Source organism: Loxodonta africana, chromosome 1 (assembly GCF_030014295.1).
Source record: "Loxodonta africana isolate mLoxAfr1 chromosome 1, mLoxAfr1.hap2, whole genome shotgun sequence".
Classification (NCBI taxonomy): domain Eukaryota; kingdom Metazoa; phylum Chordata; class Mammalia; order Proboscidea; family Elephantidae; genus Loxodonta; species Loxodonta africana.
Genome location: NC_087342.1, coordinates 65,754,803 through 65,780,911, shown reverse-complemented (window position 1 = coordinate 65,780,911; position 26,109 = coordinate 65,754,803). Strand labels below are relative to the sequence as shown.

Here is a 26,109-nt window from a genome sequence, read left to right as displayed (position 1 = left end):
CCAGCCTGAAGTTTTGTGTATACACCTTGAAGGTGCAAATGGTAGACCTAGCTCCGGAAGCAGCTGTGGTCACTCAAGATTTTGTCACTCTGGAACAGAAACAGAGCTACTTGACCTCCTTCCCTCACTCCTCCAGGGGCCAAGAGAAGCTCTGGTGCTGAGCAGAGGAGACTCTCAGTTGTGTGGTGCTGGGCACAGTGGGTCCCTTTCTCAAGAGGGCACTGATAGCAGAGATGGCGGCGAGGTGCCTTGGCAAAGTTGGTGTGGAAAAACAGGAACAGAAATAAATTGGGATAGATGCATAGAGGTCCTGTAATTATGAGGGATGGAAGGGGCGCTGAGAGCCATTGTGATTTATATTTCAGTTTTATCTCTAAATACCCTCTTTGCTGTGCTCTGACTTTGTTCCAACCCTATAACAATACTTAATATTCTGCTATCTAGTGAACGTTTTTGGGTGCTTCTAGGTGCCAGGCAGCGTGCTAAAACTTTTAACTGTTTTTATTACTGTCAAGCAGGCTCACATCATAGTGACCCGATGTAAAACAGAATGAAATGTTGCCCAGTCCTGTGTCATCTTCATGGTTATTGCTATGTTGGAGTCCATGGTTGTGGTCATTGTGTCAATCCATTTCACTGAGGAATTCCCTCATTTTCCCTAGCCCTCCACTTCACCAAACATGATCTCCTTCTGTAAGGATTGACCTCATTTGTACCCACAGGAGAGTAAGGCTGGAGATACTGAGTTCATGTTTACAATGAGCCAAGGAATACATATTAACTGCACCCCCAGCCAGGTCAGTGACAGTGAAAGAGGAGCCAGCCAACTTCAGGTGTTCAGGGGCTCAACCAGGGTCCCACAGCAGCTTGGATCTTCCATAGAGGTGGATGGAGAACCACGTGACCCTTGGGAAAGGGCAAGTTGTATCTCCTTGACTGAGGACGACCAACAGTGGTGGTAAATGAGCCCTGGGCCTGCCCTCAATCTCTTCTGTATTCAAAAAGAAAATCAAACCCATCACCGCTGAGTCGATTCCAACTTACAGTGACCCTATAGGGCAGAGTAGAACTGCCCCATAGGGTTTCCAAGGAGCTGTTGATGGATTCGAACTGCCAACCTTTTGGTAAGCAGTCAAGCGCTTAGCCATTGAGCCACCAGGGCTCCTTCTTCACTCAGGCATTTATTTATTCAACAAATGTTAACTGAGTACCTAATATGGGCCAAGGCTATTCTAGGTGCTGGAGATATAGGAATGAATAACACACGTAAATCCCTGCCCTCATTAGGCTCACGCTTTAAAAGGCAGACAAATAGTAAAATAAAGTTTCAATTACATAAAATATTAGTAATGAGTGCTAAGGATAAAAATTAAATGAAGAAGGAAGGTAGGAAGGGTGTAGGGAGTTATAGGTGCAATTTTATATAAGGAGGTCAGGGAAAGTGTCACTTGAGAAGCTTGCAGTTGACTGAAGACGTAGGAGGCGATGGGAAGAATCAGGCAGATATATGTTGAAGAACATTCCAGGTAGAGGGCATAGGATGGGCAAAGCCTGAGGCAGGAGCACGGTGGTGACGTTGGAGGAACAGAGAAGAGGCCGTTGCGGCTGGAGCCCAGGAAGAAAGGGGGAGGAGGCATGAGAGCTGAGAGGTGACAACTGGCCAAATCTTGCAGAACCCCATAGTTTTTACCCTGAGGTGGAAAGGCAGGGAAAGGTTTGGAAGAGAAGGGGGAAATGATCTAATTTAAGGAGGCCTTCCTTTTTTTTTTTTTACTTTTTCCTTCTTGATAGGCAGGGTTTTTTTTTTGTTTTTGTTTTTGTTTTTGTTTTCTTAAATTTTATGGTGGTAAATATACATGTAAGGAGCACTGGTGGCACCACAGAGCCCTGGTGGCACAGTGGTTAAGAGCTCGGCTGCTAACCAAAAGGTTGGCAGTTCAAATCTATCAGCCACTCCTTGGAAACCCTATGGAGCAGTTCTACTCTGTCCTACAGGGTTGCTGTGAGTGGAATTGACTTGATGACAATGGGTTTTGGGGTTTGGGTGGCACAACAGTTAAGCTCCGGACTGCTAACCGAAGGTTGGCAGTTCAAACCCACTCCAGCAAACCTGGCGATCTGTTTCTGTAAAGATTACAGCCAAGAAAACCCTATGGGGAAGTGCTACTCTGTCACATGAGATCATTAGAGTCAGAATCAACTTGATGGCACCTAACGACAAAAAAATATATTCATTAAAAAGTTTGCCATTGCAACCATTTTTAAGAATACAATTCAGTAACATCAATTACATTCACCATGCTGTGCAACCATTGCCACTATTTACAAAAGTTTTTCATCACCCCAAAGAGAAACTCCTTAAGCAATAACTCCCTATTCTTCTCTTTCCCCCAGTTTCTGATAACCACTTTTGTCTCTATGTGTTTGCCTGTTCTAGATATTTCATATAAGTTGCATCATACAATATTTGACCTTTTGTATCTAAATTATTTCACTTAGCATGATGTTTTCAAGATTCATCCATGCTGTAGCATGGATGAGAACTTCATTTCTCTTTATGGCTATGTGCCTGCCTGTCTGTCTCCCTATCTACATTGCATATGCCAGTAGGTGTACATGCCAGGAATGAGGCATGTACACCCATTGGCATCAACCATTCCACGGGTGCTACGTTCACATCTGTGATCAAGCCAGACACACAAAACACACAGTGTTGGCAAAGTAAAAGCCATTGTTATCATTACTTATAGAAAGCGCACGGTAAACAATAACTACACATTCTCAAAGGGGAAACACTTAGACTTTCCCAAATTACCCATGTCCATTCTTATGTCGCTGGGTGGAGGCACTGTGCTTCAGGTCAGGTGCTGCGTTCACGTCACTGCTGCCTCCAGCTACCCTGTGCTGCTCAGGGGGCCTGCATGGCTACTGAGCCTTCTGCTCTGCCTCTGGGCCTCACTGAGCCTTCCCTTGCCAAAGTGAAAACCCCTTTACAGGATTTCCTGAGCCTGTGTCACTGGGCCCTCCTAGGTCTCTGCTGCTGGCTCCCGTCATGCTCCCCAGGCCCACATGATTCTCTCTTGCCACAATGCTACCTGGGCCCATCCTGCCCGAGGGCTCCTTTAGCTCTTGCCATGATGTCTGGTGGAAGAGCATGTTACATGGAGCACACTCATGCCTGTGCCCTGCGTGAGCAAGTATTATAGCTTTTTAGCACAGAAGCACTCTACCGACAAACTTCTGCACCGAGGCACCCAACTCGCTCTCCGTGGGCCTACTGGCCCACCGCTGGTGTCTCTCTCTATGGGCTGACCACTGTGTCTCCATCTTCAGTGTTACAGCTCTCTCTTCTGGGTCTAGGAGGTTCTCAGCCCAATGGCCCTGGGTCCAAAGGACACGCTCTGCTCCAGACTCTTCTTGATGGTTGTGAGATTCTCCTGAACCTCTGAGAGATTAGCTTTTATATGAGCCTACCAAGATGGTAAAACTGATCAATCCTTTAGCTGGACCACAAGGGGCTCAATTCTATTGGATGATTTTCAAGACACTATTTGCATAGTAAATCAACAAATCCCTTGCAAGACTGTGACCCAGCCAATCATTTTGTGGGTGTTATAAGACCATGGCTAGAAAAGCCATATAAAAGCAATTTGTCATACCGAAATGGCTGAATAATAGTCCACTGTATGCATATACCACATTTTGTTTATCCATTCATCTGTTGGTGGACACTTGGGTTATTGCCACCATTTGGCTATAGTGAATAATGCTGCAATGATTATTGGTGTAAGAATGGAGATACTCTCCTCCCCAGTTTTAACCAGGGCTACTCCCTTCCTTGGAATGTTTGCAAGGAGAAGCTCATTAGGAAAAAGTCATGGGGGTGCAAAATCTTTAGAGTTTTAGGAACTTGCTTTTTAGAACATCTAAGGACACTTATCCCACCTTCTCTCTTAGTAGAAAAACTAAAATGAAAGTGCCCTGAAAATAGAGCATGTTCCAAACTGTGCTATATATGGAGTCCTAAATACAGAGAGGAATCGTGTTGACCTACCCAGTCAAAAGACCCGAGAGGAAGCAGTTGGGGGACTTAGGACTTCAGCAAGGAGCTCTGGGGCTCTGCCTAAACACTCACCCTTTGCACATCAAACTTGAAGTACACGGAGGGCACCACTAACAGAATACATGAAATTGGTGTTCTTAGTTGCTGTCAAGTTGGCTCTGACCCATGGCAGCCCCATGTACAATGGAATGAAATGTTGCCCAGTCCTGCACTGTCTTCACGATCATTTTTATGCTTAAGTCCATTGTTGCGGCCACTATATATTTTGGGTGCCTTCCAACCTAGCGTTTTCATCTGCCAACACTATATCAGACAATATTCTAAGATGATCCATAGGGTTTTTATTGGCCAATTTTTGGAAGTAGATCACGAGGCCTTTCTTCCTGGTCTCTTGTAGTCTGGAAGCTCCACTGAAACTTGCCTACCACAGGTGACCCTGCCAGTATTTGAAATACCAGTGACATAGCTTCCATCACCATAGCAACACACAAGCCTCCACAGTGTGAGAAACTAACAGATGGGTGGTGGTATGGGAGATAACACCTACTAAATATTGGACCAACCAAATGGCTGGAGATCCACAACTGGCATCTGAGGAGACTATGACAAGACAGAACAAGAGGGTACTTGAACAATTGCAGCCCTGGCAATCACCCATAGGCTCTGGAGCTGCAGTGATCTGTATATTGTCTTTCAAGTTGGGGTGATATCTCTTGACCTGTACTCTACTACCTTGTGAGGTCAAAGAAAACCTATTATAAATCGATGAACTCATTCTCCAGGATGCTTGTCAGGTTTCTAATGTAGAGTTCTGAAGGGCCCACACCTTGACCTAGGATTCCTGGCCCCACTGCATCAGGAAAGCAGGAAAAGGATCCATGGGGACACTCACAGTCCTCCCATCCTGACTTTCCCCTGTGGAGACTGGCCAAAGTCCAGCAAACTACAAGGCACCCTCTGTAAAAACCTTTGGACTCTTGCCACAAAAGAAGAGCCCGTTACAGTATGGAGTATTTCCACTTTTTTTTTTCCCATTCCTTTTTACTTGAAAAGTAAACTATTTGGGGAAATGGTATTACAAAGACCAAAAAAAAAAAAAGGACTGTTAGAATTTAACAAATGTCTACTACCAAACAGGATGAAACTTGTCTTTATGGAAGGGGGAGTTGAAGGTTAAAAGGTAACGTTCTCCTACAGGTTGAGATCTGCACACAGAATTTCCAGAGTGTGGAATTTCAACAGGGAAAACTGCAATGGAGTTGAAACTCATCTCATGCAAACTTCTCAGGTGAAGGGGGATTCGACAACTGAGACTTCACTAATAAGTGACAAAAATTATGTGGGTAAGAATTTGACATTTTTAGTGTTAAAGTCTCTATTGAAATAGGATGTGTAAATTAATACTCTTAAGAGACCTGCTTGGAGGAAAAACAGAATGGGGATCGTGAACCCTATTAACTCACATGTCTCAAGCCTCTCATGAAGCATTCCCAAGGGAACAGGGAATGAGTGGGATGCTTCGAGTGTATGGGAACTCTGAAAAGCTCACAAGCACACTTCTTATGAAGTTGCATAACAGAGTCCTCAAATGATTTTAGAGCTGAGATTTATGTGTCTAACAAAATAAGATACACAGCAAAAGAATGACTCTGCGAGCCCTTTCTGGAGAGGGAATGATAAGTTCTTTAAAGATATTGTTTACTTTGCTATCTATTTATTTCTGTACATTCTCCCCACTGCTCAAGGTTGGCACTCAAAATCTATGGCTCCCATCAAATCAATTTCCCTACAGAATGAAGAATGTGGTAGCTACTATGCTTAATATTCATAGTTATCTCGTAAGAGCCCAACTCAACAAGAGTCATTGAGATTAAGGGGTGTATGTAGAGAAGGTGGGAAGAATGTGTAGAAAAGAGATCTGCATACTGATTAGTTTCTAATAAAACTGTTCATTCTATCAGAAAGTGGAAGGAATTAAATATAAACAGACAGATTTATTTAAACTCAATTTCACTACGATTCTGTAGGTTGCATTAACCGTATTCTGACATCAGTTATTAAATAAATGGTGATAATATTTTTATAGATGTGAAACAAGTGAGCTGAAGTTATCCGTACTTACAGGATTATTCTGTATTTAATTTATGTCATTCAAAAGCCGAGAAAATTATATGGCTATAGAACACGTTCATGGATGTCATAAGCTAGGATTTCTGTTAAGCAGGACTACTACCTGTCAGGAAGTGTAACTGAGTAAATAAATAAAAGAGAAAATAATAATAGCCACAATTTATTGAGTACTTGCTATATTACCTACCACTCATCTGAAATTTTGTTCTACTGTGGTGGCTTGCATGTTGCGATGATGCTGGAATCTATGCCACCATTATTTCAAATGCTAGCAGGATCACCCACAGTGGACAGATTTCACAGAGCTTTCAGACAGACTAGGAAGAAAGGCCTGGTGGTCTCCTTCTAAAAATTAATCAATGGAAATGTTATGGATCACAACAGAACCTTGTCCAACCTGCTTGCCTTGAAACACATCATCATGAAGGATCAATTGCTGGAGGAAGACATCATGTTTGGTGAAGTAGAGGGCCAGTGGGGGCGAGGGAGACCCTCAGTGAGATGGATTGGCACAGTAGCCTCAACAGTGGTCTTGAACATGCTGGTGATTGACAGGATATTGCTGGACCGGGCAATGTCTTGTTTTGTTGTGTATAAGGTCGCCATGAGTCGGAGTTGACTCACTGGCAACTATCTATCTACTTTATGACAGGTACTTTCCAGATAGTTTATTCTAATCTTTCCAACAACCCTGCAAAGTAGTATTAATGTTCCTATATTACAGATGGGAGAACTGAAACTTACAGAAGGTATCCAAGGTTACAAAGTTGTATCCAAGGTTACAAAGTTTTATCCAAGGTTAAATAACATGTGAAAAAAGAACCAAGATTTTAACCTGAATCTAACTCCTAAACCCGTGCCCTGTCCTCTACTGTATTCTCTCCCATACTACAATTAGGTAGCTGTTGACTGGAAATTCAAAGGCCCTAGTTTTGTAAATAAAATTTTCATAATTCCAAATCCACAACGGACAGAAATTCATTTCAAATGTATTTGTGTGCATGCTACTACTAACCAACCTCCTTGATTGAATTTAAATTTAATAGACTTCCTTACCCTAAAATGAAAAGAGAATCATTTTGTTTTCTTTGTATTTATTGATACCTGCTATAGTCCAGGCAGTATCAGCTTCTGAGGATATAATAGCCACAAATTTCAGCCCCTGCCATTAATGCTTTAATTACTGGCATTGTGAGCATTACAACATGATTTCAAACATACTGATTCAAAAGGACCAGTAGTATAACTGTTAAGTCTTATTAGTTATTTCAGCTTACCTCTTCTCAGTCCACATGACAATTAGCCAATAATGCAGAAAAGCATTTTATACTGCACTCTTGTTTTTATACTTCTAAGGGTTATAAATTAAAAGTGAAAAGAATGTTGGATTAGAGGCTGGTTCTGCTCCGTACCTGCACTATGCCTTGGGGCCTCTCTGAACCTCAGTTTCTTCATATATATAAATGGAGATTGAAATAACAGTCTTACAGGGCTGTTTCTTAGACTCCTTAGCATGATACCCAAGAATCTTTATGATCTTCTTTCCATTCAGCCTATAGCTCTCTCTGTCACTTTGTGGTCCCTAAGATCCAGCCTCTTTGGACTTTTTGTTGTCTCCAACAGAAGAAATACTTTCCACAGCTCTGTTTAATCTCTTAGCCAGCAATGTCCAGCACTGCCTTGCTTATGGACATCTTTCTCATTCTCCAATATGTCTGCTCCACCTTGGAAACCTTTTCCCTGACACCCCCAGTCTGAACTAATAGCTTCTTTCTCTGCAATCCCATAGTGCTTCATCCACCGTTCCATTAAAGAGTCTCACTTTCCCTTGAATTATAGATTATTATTGGAGCCCTGGTGGTGCAGTGGTTAAGAGCTCAGCTGCTAACCAAAAGATCTGCAGTTCAAATCCACCAGCCGCTTCTTGGAAACCCTAGGGGGCAGTTCTACTCTGTCTTATAAGTCGCTATGAGCTGGAATCAACTGGGCAGTAACGGGTTTTTGGTATCTGGACCATGTGTTAATCACCTGTTTCCCTCACAGTGCTCCAGCAGTATTCCACACAGAGAGGCACTCACCCAATAAATAGTAAACAAGCATAGGGAAAGGTTAAGGGGAAGTCCCTCTTCTTTAAGAGACTCCATCTAGTAATATGGCAACTGAGACTTCACTAAAGACATAAAAAAAAAGAATTTTTAAAAAGTGCATTTTCCAGTGAAGATCTGATCCTTTACTATGTAATTGAATCTCTTTCAAGACTCCAGTAAACAAGCGATTTTGAGGGAAGTTTAAGCACTCATATCCAAATTTTTTATTGTGTACTCCTATCATTAAAAACCACCGCCTGCCTGTCAGTTTGTCATACTGTGGTGGCTTGCATGTTGCTATGATACTGGAAGCTATGCTACCTGTCTTTTAAATACCAGCAGGGTTACCCACGGGGGATAAGTTTCCATAGAACTTCCAGACTAAGACAGACTAGGAAGGGAGTTCTGGTGATCTGCTTCTAAAAATTAGCCAGTGAAAACTCTATGGATCACAACAGAATATCTTCCAATACAGTGCTGCAAGATTAGCCCACTACGTTAGAAGGTACTCAAAATACACAGTGGCTGCTACAATGGACTTGAGCAAACCAATGATCATGAAAATGGTGTAGGACTGGGCAACATTTCATTCCGTTGTACATGGGATTGCCATGAGTTGGAATAGACTCAACAGCAACTAACCACAACATCATTAAAAAATTTATAGTATGTAACAGTTGCTGATGTTAGGTACAAATGAGTCAGTTCCAACTCATAGCGACCCTATGTTTATAGTATACACACCTAAATATATTTTAGTTCACTCCCAAAATACATATTTATTTATAAAATATGTATACCTCTTACTGTCTTAATATGTTACGTATATTATAAAATATATACAAAAATGTACTTTTAAAAATGAAAAAATAAAGATAAAGGGTCGTAATATTCTTTTTGCACCCCAATAGATAATCTTGCACAAGAAAAGACTAATCTTGGCTGAACAGCTATATTTTCTGGTAGAAGAAAGGATATTGTGTTTTTATTTTCCTAGGCTCTTTTATTTTTTTAATTTTATTTATTTATTTTATTTTTTTAGGCTATTCCCTAATGTTTGCTATTTCCTCTTTCTACTCAGGTTCTCTGGTAAGACCACCAACATTCTTCAGACATTAGTGAAATAAAACAGGAGGAGGAGTTTGAGCATTGAATTCTCAGTCTGTAAGTGTGGCAATTTAATCTCCAAGGTTTGCTGTGAGGTTATAAGCATGACAGTGTGAAACTTGACAGATTATTCTTGAATTCCTTCTTTGTTTTCATTGTGACCTGACTCCCGTAAAATGTATTTCATTTTCTCTTCAAAACTCTCAGGATGTGTGGTCATATGATTTAAATGGAGGAAAACACTGCCAAAACAGTATCAAGGAGTTATCACTTTTATTGCTTAATTGACTAAGAAGCCCTAATATTCAGATAATCTAATACTATAGATTTTAATTTTTTTTTGCATCTTAAAGAAAAAGTTGATAAATACTAAAACAGAGTTTGTTTTGAAAACATATGCAAATGCCACTATGTTAAAGCTGTTTTAATTTCAAACACGCACAGAGAGAGAGAGAGAGATATCAGATGAATATTCACCAAAAAGTTAACAAAGATTATATCAGGGTGGTGAGGTTAAAGTTAATTTTGTTTTCTTCTTTGTGCATTTCTGTTATTTTCCAAACATTCTATAATGGCCAAGTATATTATTAACAAGAGTATGTATATAAATAATTATAGTTTAAATAGATTCCTATATTATAAGCTAATAAGTCATTGGTGTTGAGAAGAAAACTATATATTACTTTTAAGTTTTCTGATACATTTTAATTTTAATGTAGTTTTTAATGTTATTTTGGTTTCACATAAGAAAACTGCATTTCAAATCAAATGCTTCATAATAGAATCTCACTTATCTTGATTTTAGACACATTTTGGATTGAAGATATAAGAGGCAGAGAATGGATTCGGAGGAGCTTATAAAATAATGGAACCAAGGCAGAGCTGATAGGAGGCAGAAAGGAAGATCCTAGATCTAGAGATGGGTCTGTCTACAGAAGGTCAAGATGATGATGAACCTCATACAATTGGAAAACTTGATATTCCTGGTAAGGAAAAACATGGCAGAGAGTCTCTCAGTGGGCATCACAGGTCTGCCTAAAAAGTCTTCCACTGAATGCAAGGAATAAAAAGAATATTTTTTTTTAATCAAGAGAATTTATTTCAAGAATTAAGATTACTACCAACTCACACTCACGAGGATAGCTATTAGGAGGAAAAAAACTAATAAGGATAGGGAGGATCTGGAGAAACTGGAGCCCCCAGGTACTGCTGGGGGGAATATAAAATGGTGCAGCCACTATGGAAAAGAATTTGGCAGTTCTCAAAAGCAGAATTACCATATGACTCAGCAATTCCACTTCAAGGCCATTACCCAAGAGACTTGAAAGCAGATTCTGAAATAGATGTGTGTACACCAATATTCATTGCACTGTTCAACCTAAGTCTCCATCAATAGAAGAATGGATAAATAAAATATGATATATCCATACAATGGAGTATTATTCAGCCATAAATAGAAATGAAATTCTGATATCTGTTACCATAGGGATGAACCTTGAAAACATTACGGTGAGTGAATAAGACACAAAAGGACAAATATTGTATGACCCCAAAATATGAAGTATCCAGGATAGACAAATGCATAGAGACAAAAGTTTATTAGTGGTTACCAGGGTCTGGGAGGGTAAGGCGAATGGAGAGTCATTAATGAAGGGATACTGAGTTTTGTTTTGGGGTAATAAAAAAACTTTTGGAAATGGGTAGTGATGATGGTAGCACAACGTGACGAATGTAATTAATATCACTGACTTGTACGCTTAAAAATGGCTAAAATGGCAAACTGTGATATATATTTTTTTACCACAATTAAAAAAAAAAAAAGTAAATTAAAACATTGAAAAAAAAAAAAAAGAAAGAATTAAGTTTGGTAGACCTGGAATCTTAATGATCAAATTAAAGGAAATACTTCCCCACGAACGATTTGGCTACACACCTGTATGAAGACATGGATAATGTAGTCCACCTTCCTTTGCAGCATGTTACATGTAGCCTGGGATTAATAAGATGGGGCCCCAGGGTATCTGTAAAGCTCTCTGAAATTGTATATAAAAAATTTCTGTCTATGTGAACATTCGTATTTTTTTGTAACATGCATTTTTTCATAACTCTTTTCAAAGGGGCCAATGACCCAAAAAGATTGCAAATTAATAGAAAAAGTGTGAATTGTGGATTTGGAGAGAATTAACTTCAAATTTGTAATTTCCTAGTTGTGGGAACTTGAGTGAGTTACTTAAATCATTTGAGATTCATTTATTTATTTTTTTAAATATAAAATGGGAATAATAATGTCTTCCTTTTTAGAATTATTATGTATCTTAAAGTAATATGTAAGTACCTCACATAATATCTAGCACATACTAGACTATGAATGGTAGCTACTATATATGGTACATATATCATCACATAAATAGATATTCTGGAATCCCAGCTTCTCCTAATACTTTTTTTTCAGGGGGGAGGGAAAGACCCTCAATTTTGTACTCAAGTGGGTGTAAACTACATATGATGGTCTAATTCTTCTTATCATTGACTCTTTCAGACAATCCCACAATTGACAACTAAAAGGAATTCTGGGGACATACTGGATAGATGTTCCTTCTTGACAAAAGCTGAATAAAGTATTTCAGCCAACTATTTCAATGTTAGATCAATAGTTGGTTCAACCAAGGCGGACAGCCTTACGCAGTCAACATCCTGGAGAGATAGGAGACATACTGAGATGAGCCCCATCTGCCTCTGCTTGTACCTATTTATGAATCCCTGGGTGATACAAATGGTAAACACGCTTAGCTACAAACTGGATGATTGGAGGTTCCAGTCCACTCAGAGGTGCCTCACAGGAAAGGCATGGTAATCTACTTCCAAAAAACCAGCCTCTGAAAACCCTACGGAGCACGGTTCTGCTCTGACACACATGGGGTTGCCATGAGTGGGAATCAACCAGTTTGGCAACTAGTTACCTATTTATGGTATGGGAGTAGAGCACAAAGTGACAGCTGAGGATTGGGGTAATCTCATTGGATTTAGGAGGAAAAGGTTGGAGTTTGGAATTGCCAAAGAGACCTGGACTTGAGAGGAAGATGAAACCACAGGGAAGTTGGCCCATCATTTTGTGTGTCATTTCCCTCATACATCTGGCAATTCCTAAACAGTGAATGTACAGAGCGAGATTTCCCGAAAGCAGCTGCTGGGAGCTAAAGAGCTGTGCAGAGATTTACACTATCTTATGGTGATGAGGGGACAAAGACTGAAGCAGGGGGCCTAACAAGATGGCAGCCCCTGGTACAAATCCCTGACTTTCAGCTGAGGCCCCAGAGAATTTTACTTTGGGAGTAAGAACAGGACATAAAAAGACCAAACCTAATAAAGCCTAAGATTCACCATCAACTGGATGAAGTTGATCTGAAAATACTCTTCCTGCCAGGGGGAAAAAAAAAAATCAAATCCTCTTTGGATGTGAACATCATCAGCCAGAGCCTCTGCAACTTTTCATATACAGTGTCTGCAATCCAGTAAAACATTTGCAAACATATCAACAAATGGCACCAAATGACCAAAAACCAAATGAAGAAACAGACAATATACACAGACCTAAGGGTGATTTAAAAAAAAAAAAAAAAAAAAAATTTTTTTTTTAAGGGTGATTAGGAAACTCTGGTGGCATAGTGGTTAAGAGCTACGGCTGCTAACCAAAGGGTTGGCAGTTTGAATCCACCAGGCGCTCCTTGGAAACCATATGGGGCAGTTCTACTCTGTCCTTTAGGTTGCTATGAGCTGGAATTAGCTCTATGGCAATGGGTTTGGTTTATTTTTGAAGGGCGATCAAAGTATTATAATTATCAGAATTTAAAATAACTCTGATTCGTATGTCTAAAAAAATAGAAAGATAGAGAATTCCCTCAGAAAACTATTGGAATGTAGGAGGGGCCAGGAGGGAGGCTTCTGAAGCACTGTTAATATTCTATGTCCTGATCTGTGTGGTGATCACTCAGGTGTAACAGTAAAAATTCACCAAGCTGAACCATTAAGATTTGTGTATGTGCGTTATACCTTTTTAAAAAGTTAAGTAACAAAAAAATTTGGGGAGAGAGAAAGAAAATGCCTAGTTCTTTTTTGGCTGGACGTCATCATACCTGCTTGAGATTCTTAAAACTGATGAGCTTCTCACAGCCATGGAGGAAGACACTGCTGATGTGATGAAACTGGCAAAGTAGAAAGCTGGACTACCTAGGGGCAGAGGGGACATTCCAAATATTTAACAACCAGTGCACTACAGGCACCAGCCAATCTACTCACCGTAAAGCAACCGGTACAGCCGAATTGGTTGTACTGAACCATTGAATTAACTATCTGAGAATAAACCTGTTGCCCTCAAGTCAATTCCAACCCACAGGGACCTTATAGGACAGGATAGAACTGCCCCATAGGGTTTCCAAGGAGCAGCTGGTGGATTTGAACTGCCAACCTTTCGGTTAGCAGCTGACCTCTTAACCTAGCCCTTCTGTATTAGCTAAAAGAGCAAGATCTGGAGCTGGATGGCCTGGGTTTAAATTCTGGACCTCACACTTAATTTCTGTGCAATTTTTAGCAAATTATTATATTCTTGGTGCCTCAGTTTACTCATCTGCAGTTGGGGATACATCATGAGGTTTGAATGTACAAAGGATTAAATGAGTTAGTATATGTTAAAAGCATAGAACAACACCTGGTACATTAAAAAAAAAACAAAACTGTTGTCAAGTTGATTCTGATTCATGGCAACACCATGTATGTCAGAGTAGACTGTGCTCCATGGGGTTTTCGGTGGCTGATTTTTTTTGAAAGTAGATCACCAGGCCTTTCTTCTGAGGTATCTCTGGGTAGACTCAACTGCCAACCTTTTGGTTAGCAGTCAAAGGCATTAACCGTTTGTACCACCCAGGGACTAGGAGGTATAGCAGCTGAGGTGTAAAATACATTTTCCCTAGCCCAATACCTCTCATCTCTAGGGTTCATACCACCTGGCTTAGGAGTTGCTCCCAGTTGCTGTCTACAGCCTTGATTCATATAGGGGAACTATCCTGAAGCCCCTTTTGAGATAAAGCATACTGTTGACTTTCAAAGACAAATGGCTGAGAACTTACAACAATCATTTCACACGTATATGTTTTAACTCCTCAACTGGTCTGCCAGCTCTTTGAGGGTAGAGCCCATTTCCCCTTTTTTTGGCATCCACTCACCAGGCTCCTTAGAGTGCTAGAGAAACCTTCAATCCCCATGACTGCTAAGTCAGTCTATACATTACAAGAAGAACAGTTACCAAAGCAAGGTCTTTACACAATTTATAAAAGCAAAAATATAAATGAAGAAAAATTAAATACTTAAGCCCTACAAAATTTCCATCAGGCCTGAGCCAGAAAATCACTGTGTTGGCTTTTGCTTTTGAAATACCAGTTGTGGTGTTTATGGAAGAGCTGCTAAAGATTTACTTCCAGTCTAATAATCTAATTTGTGGGTTCAGAATATATAGCCTAATAATATAATTCTAACTCATGGGTTTGTTGCCTGCAGCCCCATTTGCACTAAACCTTTGAGTTTCTCTTTCATTTGATACCCATATAAACTGGAGACCCCCCACTACCACATAATGTCGTGGGTTAGCATTCTCCCCAGTATCTATGTGGATTCTCAGGAACTTTTGGTTTTCTTTGTCATCTCTCACCCTGACTTCCCATTTCTAGTAAACTCTCTAAATCTTGCTCCCCGAGGTTACTCTCTTCTCCACTCACCATTTCCCAAGAACAGTCGCTAGCCTTTATTCCTCAGGTTCCATTATGACAGGCTCTTGTGAGTAGCAAGATTTAATCTCACATACTTAAGACATGTTATCAGAAGGAACCAGTCCCTGAAAAAGGACACCACGCTTAGTAAAGTAGAGGGTCAGTGAAAAAGAAGACCTTCAATGAGATGGATTGACATAGTGGCTGCAACAATAGGCTCAAGCATAACAACAATTGTGAGGATGGCACAGGACCAGGCAGTGTTTTAACAACAACAAAGTCTTAGGAATAAAACGGAATTATATGTGTGTGTGTGTGTGTGTGTATATATATATATATATATATATACCAAACCCATTGCAATTGAGTTGATTTCAACTCATAACGACCCTGTAAGACAGAGTAGAATTGCCCTATAGGGTTTCCAAGGAGTGGCTGGTGGAGTATTGGAACTGCTGACCTTTTGATTAGTAGCCAAATGCTTTTTTCACCAACGTAAATGGTGACTGTACACATGGACCTCACCAGATGGAATACACAGGAATCAAATCGACTATATCTGTGGAAAGAGATGACGGAAAAACTTCAATATCATCAGGCAGAACAAGGCCACGGGCCAACTGCAGATCAGATCATCAATTATACACATGCAAGTTCAAGTCGAAACTGAAGAAAATTAGAACAAGTCCATGAGAGCCAAAGTATGACCTTGAGTATATCCCACCTGAATTTAGAGACCATCTCAAGAACAGATGTGACGCATTGAACACTAATGACCAAAGACCAGGCGAGTTGTGGAATGACATCAAGGATATCATACATGAAGAAAGCAAGAGGTCATTAAAAAGACAGGAGACAAAGAAAAGACCTAAATGGATGTCAGAAGAGACTCTGAAACTTGCCCTTGAACACTGAGTAACTAAAACAAAAGGAAAAAATGAGGAAGTAAAAGAGCTGAAGAGAAAATTTCAAAGGGCAGCTCAAGAAGAGAAAGTATTGTGATGACATGTACAAAGACTTGGAGATATAAAACCAAAAGGGACAAACACACTCAGCATTTCTCAAGCTGAAAAAACTGAAGAAAAAATTCAAGCCTCGAGTTGTAATACTAAAGGATTCTACAAGGAAAATATTAAATGACACAGGAGGCATCAAAAGAAGATGGAAGGAATACACAGAGTCATTACACAAAGAAGATTTGGTCAATATTCAACCATTTCAGGAGGTAGCATATGATCAGGAACCGATGGTCCTGAAGGAAGAAGTTCAAACTGCACTGAAGTTATTGGGAAAAACAAGACTCCAGGAATTGACGGAATACCAATTGAGATGTTTCAACAAACAGATGCAGTGCTGGAAGTGCTCACCCATCTACACCAAGAAATTTGGAAGACAGCTGCCTGGTCAACCAACTGGAAGAGATGCATATTTATGCCTATTCCCAAGAAAGGTGAGCCAACTGAATGCAGAAATTATCGAACAATATCATTAATATCACATGTAAGCAAAATTTTGGTGAAGATTATTCAAAAGTGGCTGCAGCAGTATATCAACAGGGAACTGCCAGAAATACAAGCAGGGTTTAGAAAAGGACATGGAACCAGGGATATCAATGCTGATGTCAGATGGATCCTGGCTGAAAGTAGAGAATACCAGAAGGATGTTTACCTGTATTTATTGACTATGTAAAGGCATTTGACTCTGTGGATCATAACAAATTATGGATAACATTGTGGAGAATGGGAATTCTGGAACACTTAATTGTGCTCATAAGGAATCTGTACATGGCTCAAGAAGCAGTCGTCCGAACAGAACAAAGGGATACTGCATGGTTTAAAGTCAGGAAAGGTGTGCATCAGGGTTGTATTCTCTCACCATACCTATTCAATCTGTATGCTGACCAAATAATCTGAGAAGCTGGACTATGAAGAAGAACAGGGCATCAGGATTAGAGGAAGACTCATTACCGACCTGCATTATACAGATGACACAATCTTGCTTGTTGAAAGTGAAGAGGACTTGAAGCACTTACTAATGAAGATCAGAGACCACAGCCTTCAGTATGGATTATACGTCAATATAAAGAAAAGAAAAAACCTCACAACTGGACCAATAAGCAACATTATGATAAACAGAAAAAAGACTGAATTTGTCAAGAATTTCATTTTACTTGGACCCACAATCAACAGCCATGGAAGCAGCAGCCAAGAAATCAAAAGATGCATTGCATTGGGCAAATTGGCTGCAAGAGATCTCTTTAAGTGTTAAAAAGCAAAGATGTCACCTTGAGGACTAAGATATGCCTGACCCAAGCCATGGTGTTTTCAATCGCCTCATATGCATGTGAAAGCTGGACAATGAATAAGGAAGACAGATGAAGAATTGATGTCTTTGAATTGCAGTGTTGGTGAAGAATATTGAATATACCATGGACTGCCAAAAGAACAAACAAACCCATCTTGGAGGAAGCACAGCCAGAATGATCCTTGGAAGCAAGGATGGCGAGACCATGTCTCACATACTTTGGACATCAGGAGGGATCCATTCCTGGAGAAGGACATCATGCTTGGTAAAGTAGAGGGTCAGCGAAAAAGAGGAAGACGCTCAAGGAGATGGATTGACACAGTGGCTGCAACGATGGGCTCAAATATAGGAACAATTGAGAGGATGGAAAAGGATTGGGCAGTGTTTCCTTCTGTTGGTACATAGGGTTACTATGGGATATCACCTAACAACAACAACATACATATATATGTATACATTAGTAATAGAATGGGCAACAAACCTGAAATGGAATAAAGATATCTCTATCCAAAAGCTCCTAGCCTATCTCTAATCCTCAAAGGATTTCTCACTGCCCTCCCTTCTCCTTGGCATGCTGATAAGGCTCTTCTCTCTTGCCCAGAGAACCTTTTCCCACATATCTCTCTTCTTGTTATAAGGCTCCCAAACCCTTGCTTCCCTCCCCACTAGGGAAGACTAAAATGTTCCAATTTGTTATACAAAATAATTTAGTTATCTTTGTTGCAACTCCCTCCTTCCAGAAAGCTCAGGCAAGCCAGGTGTTTTTCTAAACAAAACAGTCTTCCATCCCTGACCCAATGCTCTCCCTTCCCTGGCTTTTAGATTCTGAGCAATATTTTTTTGTTGTTTTTAAATAGCCACTTTGTTTCCTTCACATTAGCCATGAAATACACTTAAGGACTAAGAGCTTCCAATAGCCAGCCAAAATTTCCCTTTCCTAAGACTTGGTTCTAAATTGTCATAGTCTTTTTCTATGTTATTCCACTTCTGGGACTCCTAACGAAATAATCCAAAACAATCCATCAAGCAAATAAAAGCCATATTCAGGAAGATGTACATTGCAGGGTTTTTGTAATAATAATGTTTGAAAACAGTCTGTTGTTGTTGTTAAGAGCCATCCAATCCATTTTCGACTTACAGCAAGCCCATGTGACAGAATAGAACTGCCCCATAGGGTTTCCTATAGGTCAGAACCGACTCAACAGCAATGGGGGTGGTATGGGAATCTTTAAGGGAGCACATCACCAGTTCTTTCTCCTGCAGAGTTGCTGGGTGTGTTCGAACTGTCAACCTTTCAATTAGTAGCTGAGCACTTAACCAATGGGCCATCAAGACTCCATTGAAAATAATCTAATGATCCAATAATAAGAAAATAACTAAGTAAAGGAGGATATAGCTATTCAGTGGACTATTCTGTGGTCATTAAGTGAACAGCCAAAAAGACATATACCAACAAAGAAAATAGCCATGAGATAGTGCATTTTGAAGACAGGATATAAACTTGAATAGAAAATGGCAGTGTAACTGGTTGCAGAAGCATGTATAGGAAAAATATGGGAAGGGTTAGACCAATGTGCAAAGAGTGGTAGTATTAGAGTAACAGGATTATGATTTTTTTTTCATTTTTTTCCTCTGTATATCAAATTCTCTATAATAAAATTATATTCATTCTATTAGTGGGTTAGCTTAACTATGAAAAAATGTCTGTCTTGAGCATTATGCTCTTTTAAGAATTATCTATATGGGACCAAATTGACAACAGCAACTCAGAAGATTAGATAGGAACCTTAGGGGGCAGTGAGCTTACATTGATAGGGGAGGAACAATTCAGAAAAGGAGGGTGAGAACGGTTACACAACTTGAAGAATGTAATCAATGTCACTAAATGGTGCATGGTTGAATTGGTGTATGTTTTGCTGTGCATATTCTCAACAGCAACAAAATGAATAAAACTATTTAAAAAATGTATATTCATTCTACTATTGGGAACCTTACAAATTAAGCTACTTAAAAATAGATACAATTTTAGTATAATGGATCATCCAAAAAATACGATACACTAAAAACCAAAGAACCAAGACAAATGATTCTTTAGGACAGAGTAGATTCTGTAGGACAGAGCTGAGCTACCCCATAGAGTTTCCAAGGAGTGCCTGCTGGATTCAAACTGCTGACCTTTTGGTTAGTAGCCATAGCACTTAACCACTACACCACCAGGGTTTCCCAAATGAAGTTACATATAGATAATCCGAGCGTCTCAAATAAACCTCTTTCAGATATAATTCTATGCTATAAATTCACCTTATATTAATTTCAGCGGTACCCCCATTTGTACCATCACCTCAACTCTCTGGAATGTGATCAAGAAATAACGTAAAAGTAAAAGGCTTCTAGCAAGCAAAATGAGTGTCGAATCCATACACTTTTACAGGTTCTTACCAAGAGCTGGTTATGCTCATTCTTGCCACAATACTAACAAGCTAGAATTTCTAGGCCGCAGCATACGAGAAGCAGGAAATTGAAAAGAGGATGGGGTTTCAAAAAGTGACGGTTGCCAGCCTAAGGTCCAGAGGTAGAGAAAACCAGCCTAAAACGGAGCAAAACATTTTGAAAATGATGTAATGTTGGGTGCCAAACATAACTATACTCCAGCATTGACTATGATATTTGGCTCTAATCATGACATTGGAGTCCTTAATAGCAAGACACTTTACCCTACTTGGGACCCTGTCTGGTCAGAGAAGTGGAAGACACATTTTAGAAAGAATTTCCCTTATATGGCTACTTTAAAAAACATATATTTTTAATGCTTTATTCATCTTGAAAAAAAAAAAAAAGCACCTACAAGAAATCGCTCATTCCTCCATTGCAGGCAGTAAACGAGGAATTATATTTGGGCTTATCTGGAAAAACAGTGGCAATTTATAGAAGCAACTTTCTTCTGAAATTTTCTTCATTTTGCTCTGTTGCTAATGAAGAGCTACAAGCACATTTTTTCAGTCTCAAAACGTGCAGTGTGCCCTGTTGTCTCCTGTTCCATAGTCCCCTCTACCCACGCCAGTTTTCCTTCCACGCTCAGTACCCTACCACGCTTATTGTGGGCTTGAACTGCACCAGTCTTGGGGGAATTAAAATTGAGATATGTAAATGTCAGTTTCTATTACAGCTCACAGAAACTCTCCCGCCAGTATCTCCACACTCACCATAACCCCTGGGAGATGCCTTCCACAGTATCTGGGCTGCCTGCGTATCACCCCAGTCGGGGCCGTTGGGAAAGTTTTAAGGTTGTTTGCTTTAGTGGATTTGTTCCAAGTGAGGCTCATGTTTTTCAAAAGACGAATGCCAAAGATAACAAAGAATGCAAAGGAGAGAGGAAAGAGAGACTTATCCAGAATACACGGGTGAACCAGGATAAGATTTACTAAGCAACAGTATGTTCAAGGGCACTTGAATCTCCACCACATTTAGGATAACCCAGAACTCTGAGGTTAAAAACAGTGCAAGTAATCTCTTAGGAGACAGTGATTTGGGACCCTGAATGTGTTTTACAAGCTCTTCATGCCACTTGGGGCAGAGGTCACTGCCTTATTCTGCTGTTGGAGCGGTTTTCAGCTATGTTAGAGTGGTCTTTGTTGACAACATTGTTTCCAAGTAATTTTCTAAAAACCCTCTGATGACTGTTTCCTGTCATTAGCTCCTGTAATTTGTTTTCTGGGCTGATGGTCAGCACTGTAATTGCATTGAGAACACTGAGTGGGTTCATATGATCATTCGGTGCGCCTCCGTGTTCAACTCATGGCTGTTTCTCGAACCCACTTTAGATTAAAAAGAGTGTGCCATTTACATCTTTAAAGAAGATAATAGAAGATGATTATCTGCATTATTATAATTTAGCATTTGCATAGCATTCACGTTTCCAAAGGCATTATGACCATTTATTAATTATCCAGCCCTGTACCCTTGAGCTCTAAGCTATTTGGATTTCTCTCTGATTTATAGATAAGCAACTGAGGCTGGGGAAGGGTAGTTGGCTGGTGAGAGGTTCCTCCCTTCCTGTTAGGACTCCCACCGTTTTTCCAGGCCGCTCCACCCAGCTGGGATCTGCACAGGCTGGCTTCATTACTTTGAAGTTTTGTGTTTGATGTTCTCTGGATGTGTACATAAAATACATTCCAAAGTCACATATAGATTATTTTTGGATTATTTGTTGTTTTGGATTTTCCCTAATACTATTCACTTACATTCATTCACTCACCCCTTTATTAATTTCTGTTTTCGGGTGCCTGCTCTGTGTCACGCAGTGAACTAGGCTCTGGGGAGAGGGAAGCCACAAGCTGGCAATGCAGGCAGTTAAGAATCCACCTGAAAACACTGCCAGTGAGGTGTGTGATGGCATTGAGAGAAAATACTAACAGGAGAACCAGTGCAATTGTCTGTTGCTAGTGGTTAAGAGCTACGGCTGCTAACCAAAAGTCGGCAGTTCAAATCCACCAGGCACTTCTTGGAAACTCTACGGGGCAGTTCTACTCTTTTCTTTAGGGTTCCAAGTCGGAATCGACTCAATGGCAATGGGTTTGGGCTATTTATTTATTTAGAGGGCCAGGGGTGGTGTATTTTGAGTTGGAATTTGGGAACTCCAGTTTTATGTGTGTGCTTTGAGTGGGAGGTGGGAGGAGAGGGTGAAGAAGAGATGGAGATAAACAGCATTATTCCAGGGGACAAAACAACACAAACAATGGTAATCAAGGGAGGAGTAAGGCAGGTATTTGGCCTGATTGGAGGGTCTATTGTAAAAATATAGTGGTAAATGATACTGGAAAAGTGGTTTGGAGGCAGGTACTTGATGGTCTCAAATTATCTACTGAACAGGGTGAACTTCTCCATTAAGAATGTCTCCCCATTTGGACGATAGGCTATTGGAAGTAGCCAGAAGTATAAAGAAAGCAATAGTATAGTTGTGTACACTTTATGTGAGAAAGTTGGAAAGAGAGATTATTTGAAAGATAAACTGAGTGACCAAATAACTGAAAGAACCAAAGCAAGTCCAAGACAGTAAGTTTTAGGAAGGAAAATTGGTAGTTAATCAGAGAATAAATTATATTAGCCCTGAGTGGTACAAATAGTTAACACGCTTGGCTGCTAACCAACAGACTGGAGGTTTGAGTCTGCCCAGAAGTACCTCAAAAGAAAGGCCTGGTGATCTACTTCTGAAAAATCAGCCGTTGGAACCCTAGGAGCACAGTTCTCCTTTGATACACATGGGGTTGCCGAGAGTTGGAACTGACTCAACGGCAACTGTTTTTTTGTTTTTGTTTTAGTATGTGATTAAAGGATTTCAAATACTCTGGATTTCTAATTTTATTTGCTCATGGATTCTTCTGTCTCTCTCCCTTTTTGTCCCCACCCTGTACTCTACACCAGATTTGTGCCAAGCTCCACTTCATGCCAGCTTTCACAGGAAATCCAATCATATGAATGGCATTGTAATTTTTTACACTTTACAAACATGCGGGATGATAGAAGTGTGGGTCACATCACAACCCCTGGCCATTTCCATCTCCTCTACACTACCCTGCCTATAAAGCTTCCACCCACTCATAAAGCTGCCACTTATGACAAAGTGGCTCTACCCATCTGCTCTGGGTCCCTGGACACTGCAGACCTGGCCCCTGATCCACAGCAATATTAAATACAATAATAGTAGAAGCAACAACCATTATTGAGTATCTACTATGTGCGGGGTCCCAAACTAAGAGTTTAACCGTATTATCTCATCTAACTCTTCAATTCTTGAGGCTATTTTACAGACAAGCAAACAGAAGGAGAGAGAGGGTAAGTAACTTGCCCAAACTAACTCAGGTTTACAGGCAAGTCTATTGGCGACCAAAGTACAACATCTTAACAAAGCACCATATTAAAATTGTCTTCAGTTACTCAATGATGAAGATACATCATCTGGACAACAATGAAATAGGTCTCAGCACAATTTTAAACAGAGGAACTTCAGTTATTCAGAATGAAAAAATCAGTGAATGGGTATTGATGTATAAGTTAATGTCCATGATAATTAAAATGATAGTCTTCCAAATGCTGAGCCTTTTAAATGTTGACTCTTTTTGGTGAAATTCTTTCCAAAAGGGACCAGACACTTCTGTGCATTAGTTAACAGAACATAGCGAACTGAATCTGACTGCTTCTACATGGTTTGTTTTCGAGACACGGAACTCACTGTATTGGCAAAGCCACCGAGGATGAGTGCTTTTACAGCGGTAGGTGATTCTTATGTGGGTTTTCATTAAATGTCACCCTTTCCCAGGTCTGTGATAGTTAGAATTCCCTCTCTGTCTTAGTTATATAGTGCTGCTATAACAGAAATACCACAAGTGGATGGCTTTAACAAGCAGAAATTGATTTTCTTACAGTGTGAGAGGTTGGAAGTCCAAATTGAGGGTGCCAGCTCTAGCGGAAGGCTTTCTCTGTTGGCTCAGGAGGAAGTCCGTGTTTCTTCTGAGCTTTTGCTGCTGGGTGATCTTCATGTGGCTTGGCATCGCTCTTCACCCTCTCTGCTTGCTCAGTTGCTTGTTTAATCTCTTTTATATCTCAAAAGAGATTGACTGAAGATACACCCTATAGTAATCCTACCTCATTAACATAACAAAGGCAACCCATTCCAAATGGGATTATAACCACAGCCATAGAGGTTAGTATTTAAAACACATATTTTGAGGGGGGGACACAATTCAGTCCATAACACTTTCCCTTCCTCGGGTTCATCAACGTGATAAGAACCAACAGAGCTGATAGCAATTTGATGAGCTGTCACATTTTGACAAGGTACTGGTGAGATTGCCCTGAAAGAGTTTCTCCACCCAAAAAATTAAGGATAAAAGTTTTTAAGGAGCCCTGGTGGTGCAGTGGTTAAAGTGCTCCACTGCTAACCAAAAGCAGTTGGCGGTTTGAACCCATCAGCTGCCCCATGGGAGAAAGATGTGACAGTCTGCTTCTGTAAAGAGTTACAGCCTTGGAAAGCCTACAGGGTGGTTCTACTCTGTCCTATAGGCTCTCTATGAGTCGGAATTGACTCGATGGCAGTGGATTTTGGTTGGGTGGTGGAAGTGGCTAAGCATCCAGCTACTAACTGAAAGTTTGGCAGCTCAAATCCACCCAGAGGCATCTCAGAAGAAAGGTCTCACATTCTACTTTTGAAAGATCATAGCCACTGAAAACCCTATGCAGTGTGTTCTACTCTGTTCACTGTAATTTGGAATAGACTTGCTGGCATCTGGTTTGGTTTTTGTTTTTTATGGTGCAAACGGTTAACATGTTTGACTGCTGACCAAAAGGTTGGAGATTTGAGTTCACCCAGAGGCACATTGGAAGAAATGTCTGATGATCTAGTTCCAAAAAAACCAGCCATCGAAAATCCTAGGAATGCAGTTCTGTGACACACATGGAGTGGTCATGAGTTGGAGTCAACTCAACAGCAACTGCTTAGTTGTTATTCGAATATTAGTTTTCCTGAATTTAAAAAAGGAGATGGGGGAGAATAATTTACTTCAGAGTTTGTGACAAGTTTTGAGCCTGACACACACTATGCCAGGTGCTGATTCTAACACAGAAGATTACTCGAAGATTAATTGATAGCACCAGTAGTATTTCAAACAGGTCTTAAAACAAAAATATGCCACTTCTTGCTTAAGACTTGTGAATAAGCTGGCAGCCAAGTCAACATCTTCCTTGTTCTTTCCTCTTTTTAGGTAATTTTCAGGACAAGTTCAAACATAACTCTCACAGTTAGTTACTAGAGGAGTTAATGACTCCAATTTGACAAAAGCCTCCTTAAGGCAACATGTTTTACCCCATCACTACTCTAGTTAAGTTAGCCACAGTGTATTAATTATTTGAAGACTAATCTCAGGAGGCACTAAACTCTGTCTTTTCTTTGTAAGAATACTAAGCTCACAGTAGAAGGCAAGTAATTCTATGTTACCTAGAACCTTCCTGTTAAGAGAACTGAAAGTTTCCTTGTAAATATTTTCCACAAAGTGCCCAAATTAAGGACCTTACTTTCATTTCAGTTAAACTGAATATACAAACGTAGTTAAAATTGCCTAATTATCAGGAGGGGTCAGTTCCTGGAGAAGGACATCATGCTTGGTAAAATAGAGGGTCAGTGAAAGAGGGAAGACCCTCAACGAGATGGATTGACATAGTGGCTGCAAAAATGGGCTCAAACAGCAACGATTGTGAGGATGGCACAGGAACAGGCTGTGTTTCGTTCTGTTCTACGTAGGGTTGCTATGAGTAGGAACCGACTCAACAGCACCTAACAACAACCACAGTTGTCTACATGAAATGGTTAGAGAGTTAACAGAAATGTGTCCCTTCTCCACAATATTTTCTTTATGGGCTTCTTGCTAATGTCTGAATTTCACAATAAGTCAGTTTTGGAGTTAAACATTGCCTTCACTTTTGCTTCAAAATATTCCACCCTTAGAGGAACTAACATCTGATTCCTACCCAGACCCAACCACATGGACAGGGGTACAGCAGACAGGTCACCAGGGTCAGCTCTGGAGGATGAGGCTTAGTTTTGCAGGGAGCACCAGAACACTGAAAGTGGAGGAACCCAAAGTACAATGCCCTGCCAATAGAATGT

At 40.2% G+C, this 26,109-nt stretch overlaps 1 long non-coding RNA gene across 1 annotated transcript in view; it reads left to right on the top strand.

The window, feature by feature from the left end:
* Positions 1 to 12,967, top strand: part of LOC111752382 (uncharacterized) — a 46,572-nt gene extending 33,605 nt beyond the window's left edge. Inside the window, exons 3-5 of the long non-coding RNA XR_002787329.2 lie at positions 5,261 to 5,406; positions 9,362 to 9,444; positions 10,193 to 12,967. This is a non-coding gene — a long non-coding RNA (uncharacterized LOC111752382). The remainder of the gene's footprint in view (positions 1 to 5,260; positions 5,407 to 9,361; positions 9,445 to 10,192) is intronic.
* The last annotated feature ends 13,142 nt before the right edge of the window (positions 12,968 to 26,109 follow it).